At 33.3% G+C, this 13305-nt stretch overlaps 1 protein-coding gene across 1 annotated transcript in view; it reads left to right on the top strand.

The window, feature by feature from the left end:
• The first annotated feature begins 275 nt into the window (after nucleotides 1-275).
• LOC122710487 (ras GTPase-activating protein raskol) overlaps nucleotides 276-13305 on the top strand; it is a 155686-nt gene continuing 142656 nt past the window's right edge. Inside the window, exons 1-2 of the mRNA XM_043928389.1 lie at nucleotides 276-434; nucleotides 8979-9122. The gene's annotated coding sequence lies outside the window, so the exon portion shown is untranslated. The remainder of the gene's footprint in view (nucleotides 435-8978; nucleotides 9123-13305) is intronic.

Here is a 13305-nt window from a genome sequence, read left to right on the forward strand (position 1 = left end):
TTTTAATTACGAATTATTTTATCATTTAAGGTAGCGATAAATTCAAAAATTAACGAGAACTAATTCGGTATAATTGATCGGTATAATTCTGTTTTTGGTTCATTGAAAATACGTCAGAAATCAGCTGATTCGTATTCACGATAGTCGTACGAGAGCAGCGCCACGACCACGCAGTCGCGGCGGCGATACGAACTAATTTCCACCTCCTACGTTCGCTAAGCAGGGATTCCTTCGTGCAGTCCAGTTCCGATGTTCCTGCGCGACGGTACGAAACGATCGAGGTGCTCCGGTGTACAACTCGTGTCCGAGGTGTGTTTCAACCGTTTTCTTCGCACGTGAAACGAGTGTCGCGATACGAAAAGTCAGTGAAAAAGTGCGTAAAGTCAATAATATCCCTTGGAAACCAGTGTGTGCGGACGAATCGAGAAAACCTGGTAAAGTATCCCTATCCGCGTGTATACGAACGAGTCCGCGCGACTCTGTCGAAATCGAAACGGTGACAATTGGGTTCATGATATCGCGTTTCCCGTCCACACTTTGTAATATCTGTATGAACGGTTAGTTACAGATACCAAATCGTAGATTAGGCAGATTAGATTTCGTGTGGGTGCCGGGGTACGGCGATCGACGAGGCCTGTTGTTTACGCAGTCGACAAAGTGTGGGACAAAGAGCGGAGAAAAAGAGAGAAGGAAAGAGAAGCGTGCTGGAAACGGACAAAAGAATTCGAACGTGTGTGCGTCTGTGTGCGTTTAAGTGTATGCGTGGTCTCTTTTGACGTGAAGATGTTCACGAATCGTGCGTCGCACGAGCTGTGAGCTCCTCGACGAATTCGATTTTAAATGAATATTTCGAACTCGTATACGATCGCTATTACTTGTGTCGTTAACAATACAAAATTCATTTGAGGTAATACCTGTCTGTCTGTCGTGTGTATATACATAGAGGAAGGTAAATGTTTTTGTGACACGTTACGTGACACTGTTTTTCGAGCGATTTGATTCGCGGAATCACAAGGTTCTAGGTATTCGATATTGTTGATGAACGAACTTTTCATAGTTTACGTTAGAATGTAAGTGGAAAAAAAAAAAAGGAACAGAGAGGGAATGGTATTGTCTATAGAATTTTCGATAGTTTTTGCCAGGACTTTACACAACTGTATAATAGGTTGCCTAACGAGGCTTTCTTGTATACATTGTTTCAATATGATTGCATATCTCTTATGACGTAGTTGACTTTTTTGAATCGTTACTTTACAATGCATCTAAAAATGATTTCCTTGATACGTTTTTTTACGTCCTCTTTTTTGCCATTAATACTAATGAAAAATAACATATATTTATCAATTATATTAAATATATACCATTTCAAAATTTAAAAATAATAAAAAATTATTTTATGCATTCATGAAAATTCGTTTCATGGATTACCGTACTCACGTAATCCAATACACTTCGTGATTTCGGAATTCTGAAAATTTCAAATTTAAAAAATATTTTCGAAATACATTTTTCCCTCACCAAGATTGAATTTTCGAGATGTTTGGAATAATAATTTAGAAATTCAGAGATTCAAAATTGAAAGTTCTAACGTGGAATCGGCATCGAACACGTAACTCGTTCCCGATATCGATAGTCGGGCGATTTAGCGGGCAGCCAGAGAATCGCACGGCGATGCACGAGTCACGTATACCGCAAAGAAACCTTGACTTTTTTGTTCGGACGATCTTTCCAGCAGCGTATCTGGCCGGCCATATTTTCTGCCCGTGGCCGTTCGTGTCGTACCGCGTATGAAAGTGAAAACCAGTTATTCTCTATCGTTTCGTCCCCCTTCCCGTATTTGGTCACCGAATAAGATCGTCGTGGCGCGCTTGTTTTAGGGGCTCGATCGATTTTTACCGTACAGCTGCGTCCGATTTCTTGCCTCGAAGCACAGCACCGGAATCTCGTCTCGATCGATCGATCGGCCGTTAACGATTTTATAAGCGTGGCGTAAACGTTGCTGCATTGATTTCATTGTCAATCGATGGGATAATTTGTTACCGTAGCGCGTAGTGGGACGCTTTGAGAATAATGCTTACGCCATTTTAAAATTTTTCCTCTCTACGGATGTCGACCGTTTCCTCTCTTCTATTTCCTGTTGATCCATTGAATTCTCGAATGCGTCTCGACATTATAAATTTTATTTTTCTTTATCATTAAATTTTACGTAGACGCACGTAAACTTCCACGGTATGATAAAGCGAGGGAAACAATAACGACATTAAGAGGCTAGAATTGGAATTATTATTTATAGGATAAATTAGCAATGATAACGGTGGAAATAGTGGCAGAAGCCTGTACTGTTAACGATAATAACCATAGTCATTAAGATGAAATAGAATAGATGAGGTGTTTGAACGGTATTATTATTGATCCCAACGAACTTTGCGAACTTTGTGAAGCATCAAAAATATCGTTTTCGCATCTTTATGAAAAATTATTTCATTCGAGTATTTTATCGATAAAACGTAACTATAGCGTGTATAAATAATATATATTCCGACACAAGGAGAGTCGTTCGCTGCGGTGAAATGAACTGGTTCCCGAAGGAACAAGGACGAGTTTATCGGCCCGTTGAACAGATAAAAGGGTATCGAGCTTGCACAACTCGCTCGCACCTGTTCGCGCCGTGAATGATTAGCCGGTTTGCCGAAAGGAAACATTTTATTATATAGATCGAGGCGCGCCTTCGCGTTTTGTTATTACACGTGTGTTGGAAACCATTTTCTCCGCCGGACCTACTTAACCCTCTCCAACGTGTAATTTATCATTCGGCGAAGCCATTGTAGCCATCGAGATATCATCATCGATCCTTCTCTTCTTCTTCTTCTTCTTCTTCTTCTTCTTCTTCCCTTTACTTTATATTTTTTACTGGAAAATTTCAATGCGTGAAATTTTTTCGTAATAAAAAAATATACAGCGCCTCGACATTCGATCTAAAGTTTTACACTATCGTTTGAATTGGGACGATTACGGAAAATAGGATAGGAATGGCGTTAATTCGAGGGAGAAAAATCACAAGACGGAATTAACTTTCTCTCGAGACTTGCTTCGATCTTTGTTGCTTTCTAATTTGAATTTTCCATCCTCGTCTCGTTTTTATTTAAATAGTTCCCCGTTGTGCCATCCGGCTCAGAAATAGACAGCTCCGTTTAGCGTTGCAAACGTATCGTTGCCCCATTTCGAGTGTCGAGTTACCGGTGTCTCATCGAACGTGCGTGATTAAGCGGCCGGAGAATTTGATTACAGGGCACGATAGCCAAGATAGATCCGCAAAAGTTTTCCATTTGTGCCAAAACATCGCCGGCTGGTGTTACCTATGCACGTGCACGGTGCGCAATGGCGAAATTCAATTTTTCAATCAAACTGTTCCTTCTTCTTCTCTCTCTCTCTCTCTCTCTCTCTCGTTTTATAACATATATTCAACTTCAACTATTTTTATCGCGCATTCCTGGAATGAAAAAAAACCAAGGAAATTTGCATTTCAAATGTCACTTGTGCAATTCTTCGCACCTTTCGATGCCTTTATCGATACATCCACTTCGTTAATCCATTCTTTAAAAAAATTACAAATTGTAATTTTAAAGAAAAGTTTAAAAAGTTGAGAAATGATCAGAAATGATTCGACATTTGGCCTCTCTCTCGAGTTTCAAAAACACAGAAATAATCAATTCTCTTGGGGCGACAAGGGGAGCGAAGAGTCGGTGGGGCCAATCTGGTTACACCAAAGATACCGTCTCCCTCTCCGGAGATCGAGAGAATTGAACACGGTTCGGGCCCCCTGAATATCGCGGTAGCCGCCCCCGCAGCCGGCTTTCATTTTCGCCCGTCTCGTCGCATCGAAATAAACTCTCCCCTCCCCCTCTCCTCTCCGTCCAGCGGCCCTCGAGAGCGCAGACACCCACCGAGTGTCCGATAAGTAAAGGCTCGTGTCGCATTTTGCACCTGGTGCTCCCTCTCCTTCCCCTCCCCTTTCGTTCCGTTTCGGTAACAACGCACTCCCCGGCCACCTTTCCCAACCAGGTTGCTCGGCGGACGGGAGCAGGTGTTGGCGCAATTGGGATAAAAGAGGCAGGTGCTGGGATTTTTCGCTTTCGAAAAATCTTAATTTTTTTTCGAATCCATCCGAGGAGGAATTTCGAAAATTCTTCATCTATGGTATATATTATATTTATACAATAAAAAAGATTTGTTATTATGTTTACAATATTAAGCTTAATATTTTTTTTCTAGAAATTATTTGAAATGAATTATTTTTCTATGGTAAATCTTATTATTAGAACAATATTAATTTCCGTTTCTTATTCATTTCGAATAATTTTATTATTGATAAATAAATATTTAATAGTATTAATATGATTTATTTAAAAATGAAGATATAATTATAAATTGATCTATATTAATTATAATAATTTTAAGAATTATTTATAGAAAATTAATATTTAATTTGATAAATTTTAATTTATGTAGAATTAATTTAATATTAATTTATAAATTTATTAGTATTTAAAATAAAATTTTTTTAGGTTTAATTTTTGGATTATAATTTTTACACATTATTAAGAAATAAATATGGAATATTTTATATATCATTTATATTTATAAATTTTATTTATAAAAAAATTTATTCAAAATTAATTATATTAATATTTAATTATGAGGTATTTTGAAAAAAACTATAATTGAAATGTTTAGTCGAAAATTTATAGTTTTAATATTAAATTTATGTAATATAAAAATTTCAAATATAATAATAAATACTTTTTTGGTTATAATAATTTATTTAATTTTTTTTATAGTTTATTTTATTGTTTCTTAATTTTTTTCTAAGTTTGTAAAAATTATTTAAATAGCTTATATTGGAGCATAATATTGAGAATATTAATGAAAATTTTTTAATTTTTTAAATAATAATAATAATAACATTTAGTTAGAATATTTAATTATTCAAATAATTTATTAACCATAATACCATAGATGAAACATTTGAAGAATTTTCAGGAGGGGATACGTTATTATAGAGCGGCGATGAGGGATGGATGAGGCGACGTAATAACAGTGGATTAAACGAACGGCGTTCGATGATTCAGAATTCGCTTCATAAATACGTTGTCACAATTTGTCAATTCGTTTGTTCGAGAAACGTTGGTTGCTTGGCTGTTGGAGTTCGCGAGATGAATTCGTTCTTCTTTTCGAACGCATTCCTCTCGATTTTCGGCCCCCCTCCCTGGCAAACATTATATGGACAGTCCCGTTACAAAGTATTGGATCGATTATTTGTGTTTTGTATCATGTTAGCAATCAACATTGATTAAATTAATAATATCAAGCTTGGGAGAAAGAATATTCAAAGAGTTTTAGAATAGAAATTTCTCGATTTTCGATCTCAATCGCGTTATAAAATATTGGACTTTAGATCGAAGCTCGATTATTTGTTTTATATCATATTTGCAATTAATATTATTTAAATTAATAATATTAAGCTTGGGAAAAAGAATATTCGAAGAGTTTTAGAATAGAAATTTCTCGATTTTCGATCTTAATCGCATTACAAAGTTTGGACTTTAGATCGATTATTTGTGTTTTATATCATATTAGTAAATATTAGCAACATTGCTTAAATTAATAATATCAAGCTCGAGAAAAATATTCGAAGAGTTTTAGAATAGAAATTTCTCGATTTTCGATCTCAATCGCGTTATAAAATATTGGATCTTAGATCGAAGCTCGATTATTTGTTTTGTATCATATTTGCAATTAATATTATTTAAATTAATAATATCAAGCTTGGGAGAAAGAATATTCGAAGAGTTTTAGAATAGAAATTTCTCGATTTTCGATCTCAGTCTCGTTACAAAGTTTGGACTTTAGATCGATTATTTGTGTTTTATATCATATTAGTAAATATTAGCAATATTGCTTAAATTAATAATATCAAGCTCGGGAGAAAGAATATTCGAAGAGTTATAGAATACAAGAATTTCTCGATTTTCGATCCCTTGGCAAATATTATATGGACAGTTCCGTTACAAAGAAGCTCGATTATTTATTATTTATTTTTTACATCATATTAGCAATCAACATTGCTTAAATTAATAATATCAAACTCGAGAAAAAGAATATTCTAAAAGTTTTAGAATACAGGAATTTCTCGATTTTCGATCTCAATCCCGTTACAAAATATTGGAGCTTAGATCGAAGTTCGATTATTTATTATTAATAATATAAAAAAACTCGGAAAAAAGAATATTCGAATAGTTTTAGAATATAGGAATTACGAGTATCTAGAACCTTGTTGAACCTCGAAAGGCGATTTTCAATAATCGCCACAGTAACTCGAGTTATACTAAATTTAACGTAATCTCCAATTAATAAGGATATAAATATAAATATATTTATATTTTATAATATAAATATAAATCTGTGAATATATAATAGTATTTTCTTAACTCTTTATTTCTTTATTAGAAAGTGTATAGAAATCATTTTTCGTCACGTATGCGCAAAAGCGAGTCGCTTCGATCGAGAAAAGCAGTCGAATTCTGTTCGAATATCTTGGAAAAATTTAATCGAAAGCAACCGAAATAGGCGAACAATCTAAGCGTAGCGATAGCTCGTACTCGTTCATTTTTCGTTCCGTTTACTCGCCATTACACGGTTACACGTCTCGCTTCCATCAGGTCCTCTCGATATCGAGTATCCCTTGAAGCAATCGATCGTGGTTACTCCTTGACACGTTGACTGCCGCGTCACCTATATTCGGGCAACGGCGAAAGTTCTCATATTTGAGTACTTAGGAAGGATCTTCGTAGGTATTTGGAAAGATATGCAATACAAGACGCAATGAAACTATTGATTCGTTATAAAAATGGTTTATTAAAAAAATTATATTTGAAGAATTCAAGGTGCTGCTATTGATATTAATAAAATTAGAATTCAAATTCCTTAAACTTTATCTAATGGTTTCAGAATTCAAAATTTACAAATATTTATTTATGGTATATTTTGTATTTATCTCTTTAAAAAGATTAGCATTCTGTACAAAGCTAAAGTTGGTCAATTTGGACAAAAATTCTACTATATGATTCATAACTCTTCCAAAAACTATTGAATCATTATAAAAGTAATAGAAAAATGGTTTATTAAAAAAATTATATTTGAAGTACTTAAGGAAGAATATAATGCTGTTATTGATATTAGTAAAATTCCAATAGAAATTCCATAGAATTCCAATTCCTCAAACTCTATGTAATGGTTTCAGAATTCAAGATTTATCTTATTATCTATATTTATCCTTTAAAAAGATTAGCATTCTGTACAAAGCTGAAATTGGTCAGGACAATTTGGACAAAAATTCTACTATATGATTCATAATTCTTCCAAAAATTATTGAATCGTTATAAAAGTAATAGAAAAATGGTTTATTAAAAAAATTATATTTGAAGAACTCAAAGAAGAAGATAATCTATAAATGCTGCTGCTGCTATTGATATTAATAAAATTAGAATTCCAATTCCTCAAACTCTATTTAATAGTTTCAGAATTCAAGATTTATGAATATCTTATTACCTATATTTATCCTTTAAAAAGATTAGCATTCTGTACAAAGCTAAAGTTGGTCAGAACAATTTGGACAAAAATTCTACTATATGATTCATAACTCTTCCAGAAACTATTGAATCGTTATAAAAGTAACAGAAAAATGGTTTATTAAAAAAATTATATTTGAAGAACTCAAAGAAGAAGATAATCTATAAATGCTGCTGCTGCTATTGATATTAATAAAATTAGAATTCCAATTCCTCAAACTTTAATAGTTTCAGAATTCAAGATTTATGAATATTTTATTACCTATATTTATTTTTTAAATTAGCATTCTGTACAAAGCTAAAGTTGGTCAGGACAATTTGGACAAAAATTCTACTATATGATTCATAACTCTTCCAAAAACTATTGAATCATTATAAAAGTAACAGAAAAATGGTTTATTAAAAAAATTATATTTGAAGAACTCAAAGAAGAAGATAATCTATAAATGCTGCTGCTGCTATTGATATTAATAAAATTAGAATTCCAATTCCTCAAACTCTATTTAATAGTTTCAGAATTNTATTTTATTACCTATATTTATTCTTTAAATTAGCATTCTGTACAAAGCTAAAGTTGGTCAGGACAATTTCAACAAAAGTTGTCTACTATATGATTCATATCAACTCTTCCAAAAATTATTGAATCGTTATAAAAGTAACAGAAAAATGGTTTATTAAAAAAATTATCTAGAATGTAAAACTGATATGATATTCGAAGAACTCGAGGAAAAACATAATCTATAAATGCTGCTGCTTAATATTGATATTAATGAAATTAAAATTCCAATTCCTCAAACTCTATCTAAAGATTTCAAATTCATGAATATGATATAATAATGATTCAAGATTTGTGAATATCTTATTACCTATATTTATCCTTTAAATATTTCAATATTTTAATATTTACAATTACAATATTTATAATTTTAATATTTCATACAAAGCTGAAATTGGTCAGGACAAAAACTTATTATCTACTATATGATTCATAAGACAGAGGAAAGAATGGAAAGAATTAGGGGAGAAATTTTAACAATTACACCACTCATCACTCGACAAACATTACTATTAATGTAAAATTGACGAAGTCATAAAGCGAGGACGCCTCATCACGAATATAATAGAATATAATAAAATATATATAGAATAGAATAAATATAATAGAAACAAATTACTAAAATATCCATACGCTTACCCAGCGTAGCCCGAAACAGATTTCGTATCGCTTCCAGAGGAGGTGCCCTCATAAACGAAACAAACGAACCCTTTTGTCACCGTACTTCCCCCGAATCGATTAAAATTAACCAATTAAAATTGACCATCGGCGCGAAAACGAATCCTCCCCCGCAGCTCCATTCATGCTCCATTCACACCGGCCATCTCCCGGCGGGCGCATGGAACGTCGTCCCGGCGGGGCGAAAAATAGCGGGCCGTGACGTGACGTTGGTACGATCCTCGAGCCGGAAACGGAGAGGTTGGCCTGCGCAACACGAGGTAAATTTTGCATATTTTAATAATTGCCGAGCCGTTCTCCGCAAACCGAACATGGCGACACAGATTTACCTGGGGGGGGAGGGGAGGGGGGGCGGTCTTGGACAAGTTGATAAATAAGGGATCGTTCGTGTTGATCTAAGTTTCCTTTTTGTTTTGGGAAATGATTTAAATCCTAATCTCGATGATTTTTATCGCGAAAAGAAATTGAAATTGATGATTTAGATCAGTAATCAGAATTGATTAATTAATTAATTAATAACGATTGGTACTCTCTTTTTTCCGCGATTAAATTTTGTTCGAGGGTTATTGAGAGTTGAGTTAATTTATTTGAGAGTTAATTTATTTATTTAGTAACGGGGAAATTAATGTGGCAAGGATTATCGAATAATCGCGATTTAACCTTTGTGCTTGGTGGATTAATACAGTTTGTGAATTTTGCGTACCGTACATTGTGCTTTCACGTTGAAAACTAAAACCCAGTAACACGTTATTTGGATTAACTTCGTTGTAGCTGGTAATAGACAGCTCGCGTTGCGATTTAATTAACTTCGAAGCCTTGTTAATAGTTTAATTATTGAGATTAATTTAAACACAGTTTTGATTATATATATATATTCCTTGCTTATTAAACTTAAACTTAAAGTTTCTCGTTCCCTCTTGTTGATTCCGTTGCATTAATACACATTGCGTGATAATTAGCAAATAGCTTCATGCTTGTTGATAATGTAAAGACTAATTACTATATATATATATATATATATATATATATATACATTATCGTGTATGTTGTACACTTGTACAAGTTTGTACAAGTTTGTAGCTCGTTGGGATATACGTCGAGTCGAAATCTGTGATTAATTTAAATTAATATTGTAGAAACAATCTAATCCCTCTGTTCGTAAATTAATTAATTTATTAAATTCAAAAAGTCAATTGCAGGGATTGAAAGCTTCCAATATTCTTTGTGGAGATAGCTTTTTCTTTTCGCGTATAGAATTTTTAAAGAAAGAAATTTTAAAGAAGGAAAAAGAAAAAAAGGGGGAAAGTTGGCGCCCAAATTATTAATTAAAATTAAGACTGATATGGAGTGATCGAGTTGGAAAGAAAGCCTCCTAGTGAAACTTTTATTTAGGCAAAATTAATCGTGAAATTTCGATGATCGGTGAAAATCGTAATTTCTTCGAAACACGGATTTTCCACGTTAAAAATTACTACAGTGGTTTTATGGAGAGAATCTTATTGCTTGCTTAAACTTTCTTCCCTCGCGCTTAGAGAGTTAAATGAAAGAAAGCTCGATCAAAGTTCCCTCGGGGATATTAATTATTACGAGTCTCATCTGGCCATTTCGAAAACTCACGAGATGCCACTTTCTTCCCTTCACTTTTCGCGCGGTGATCAATCATTTTGGAGGAGTGGAGTCCTCTTTCGGCTTGAATTTCTATTTATCAATCGTCCCAAGCAAAATGTTGCTCTTAAAAATTAATCCTCGACCCGAACACTTGAGCCCTCCATGCTTTATATGAAAATCGATTTAAAGTAACTGGGAGAGAGATAATGTATAAAGTAATTGAAACAGTGTATTTCGTAGAAATTAAAAAAGATAAAGCGAAACGTTAAAAGATAACGTTGCGTTTGGATAAACAATTTATAAAAATGTAAGTTAAAACTTACATTCGAAGATAATAGAAAGAAAATAAAAGTTGTATACTTTACAAGAATCAATAAACACTAAGAAACATTCTATATTTTTATAGAAATCAACTTACTCAAACTTACTCAAACTTACTCAAACTTACTTAAACTTACTCAAACTTACTTAAACTTACTCAAACTTACAATTCAGAGATATATTACACTCGAAGATAGGAAAAGTGCATTTTACAATTTGTATATTTTAGAAAAATCAACCCAAAACACTAAGAAACATTCTATATTTTATAGAAATCAACTTACTCAAACTTACTTAAACTTACTCAAACTTACAATTCAGAGATATATTACACTCGAAGATAGGAAAAGTACACTTTAAAGTTTGTATACTTTATAAAAATCAAACATTAAGAAACACTACATTTTATAAAAATCAATTTAAACTTACTCAAACTTACAACTCATATTACACTCGAAGATAGCAAAATACACTTTACAATTTGTATATTTTAGAGAAGATAGGAAAAGTACACTTTAGAGTTTGTATATTTTATAAAAATTAACCTAAAACAATAAGAAATATTCTATATTTTATAAAAATCAACTTAAACTTACTCAAATTTATAACTCAAAGTCATATTACACTCGAAGATAGTAAAAGTACACTTTACAATTTATGTATTTTATAAAAATCAACTTACTCAAACTTACTTAAACTTACTCAAACTTACAATTCAGAATTACATACAAGATAGGAAAAGTACATTTTATAATTTGTATACTTTATAAAAATCAACCTAAAACACTAAGAAACAATACTTTATAGAAATCAACTTAAACTTATTCAAACTTACAACTCAAAGTCATATTACAGTCGAAGATAGCAAAAGTACACTTTACAATTTGTATATTTTAGAAAAATCAATTTAAACTTACTCAAACTTACAACTCAGAGACAACATTATTCGAAGATAGGAAAAGTACACTTTACAATTTATGTATTTTATAAAAGTCAACTTACTCAAACTTACTTAAACTTACTCAAACTTACAATTCAGAGATATTTTACACTCGAAGATAAGAAAAGTACACTTTAGAATATATATACTTTATAAAAATCAACCTAAAACACTAAGAAATACTCTATATTTTATCAAAATTAACTTAAACTTACTCAAACTTACAACTCAGGGACAACATTACACTCGAAGATAGGAAAACTTTAGAGTTTGTAAACTTTATAAAAATCAACTGAGAAACAACGAAATGCACTCTATACTTTATAAAAATCAATTTAAAATATTAAAAGAAACAACACTCTATACTTTATAAAAACCAAGTTAAAGCATTCAGAGACAACTCGAATATACACGAAAAATACACTTTTGAGAGGAAAATGAACGAGGAACAATACTTTATACATCGTATTATAAAAATCGAGTTAACAAGCTTCTTGTGGACAGCTCGTCACCGAAATTTTCGTACTCTAGTGGTTCCACCGGTACGGCATGGGGGGAGGTACACTCGGTTAATTGTTAATGGGTCTATCACGCGCCCGTGATCCACTTACCCCATTAAACTCGTTCTCGCATTATCGTGGTCGTTTCGACCGTCCGACCAATTACTCGGCGAGTCGTTAGTCGTCCGGATCACAATGGCCGTGGCCGGTTACCGCGTATCGCGATCCCAAGCACGGGGAATTGCACCCTCCGGCCATTTTCCTCTCTAGAATCCCGCCGCGTACGCGTGCTATTCCCGAGCTCCTCGAGCTCTCGAAATCGTGCACAACAATTATAAACAACGGCCGAGTTATTAGCGCGTCAATCATCCGCCATTTTTCACTCTCCCCTCCACTCCCCGATGATTAATCGCGTTGGCAATTATTGGAAATTCCTAGGGGCGATTCACCAGTGATCTTTTTTCTCTTTTTTTCTTTTTTTCTTCGATCAGAGATCGCCATTCCCCCGGAAAATTTGAAATTTTCATTTCGTTTTCTCGTTCCCGTCGGGACAAATTTAAAATACGGAGAAATATATTGAATTGTATTTACTACAAGAATGAAATTATGTGAATTAACGTAGATTAATTAATTCTTAATAAAAAATGAATAATTTTCGTCGATTACAAATGTAATCTTTCTATAGAAAAATATCTCTTAATCTCCTGTCCCACATTCTCCAAAATGTACAAAACCAATTTGCCGTGTAATAATAATTGTTTCTTCGAGGGATAAAACTTTAATACTTGGACAATCACCTTCCATCCAGAATATTAAATCCGCCACTCGACACCTCCGTCGCATAAAACCCGTTAAAAGCTTCGAAAAAAAAGAGGGAAAGGGGAGGAAAAACCGAAACTCGAGTTAACTCGAGTCCCCCTCGAGCGGATATTAAAATATACATTGGAATACATTGGGCGGATTTGCCGTGCGAAAATTCGACGAAAAGACGAAAGGAGAGGGGTGGGGCAGGCGACAAAGCTCTCTCTCTCTCTCTCTCTCTCTCTCTCTCTCTCTCTCTCTCTCTCTCTCTCT

This window comes from Apis laboriosa, unplaced genomic scaffold (assembly GCF_014066325.1).
Source record: "Apis laboriosa isolate Shangri-la unplaced genomic scaffold, ASM1406632v1 scaffold105_cov147, whole genome shotgun sequence".
Classification (NCBI taxonomy): Eukaryota; Metazoa; Arthropoda; class Insecta; order Hymenoptera; family Apidae; genus Apis; species Apis laboriosa.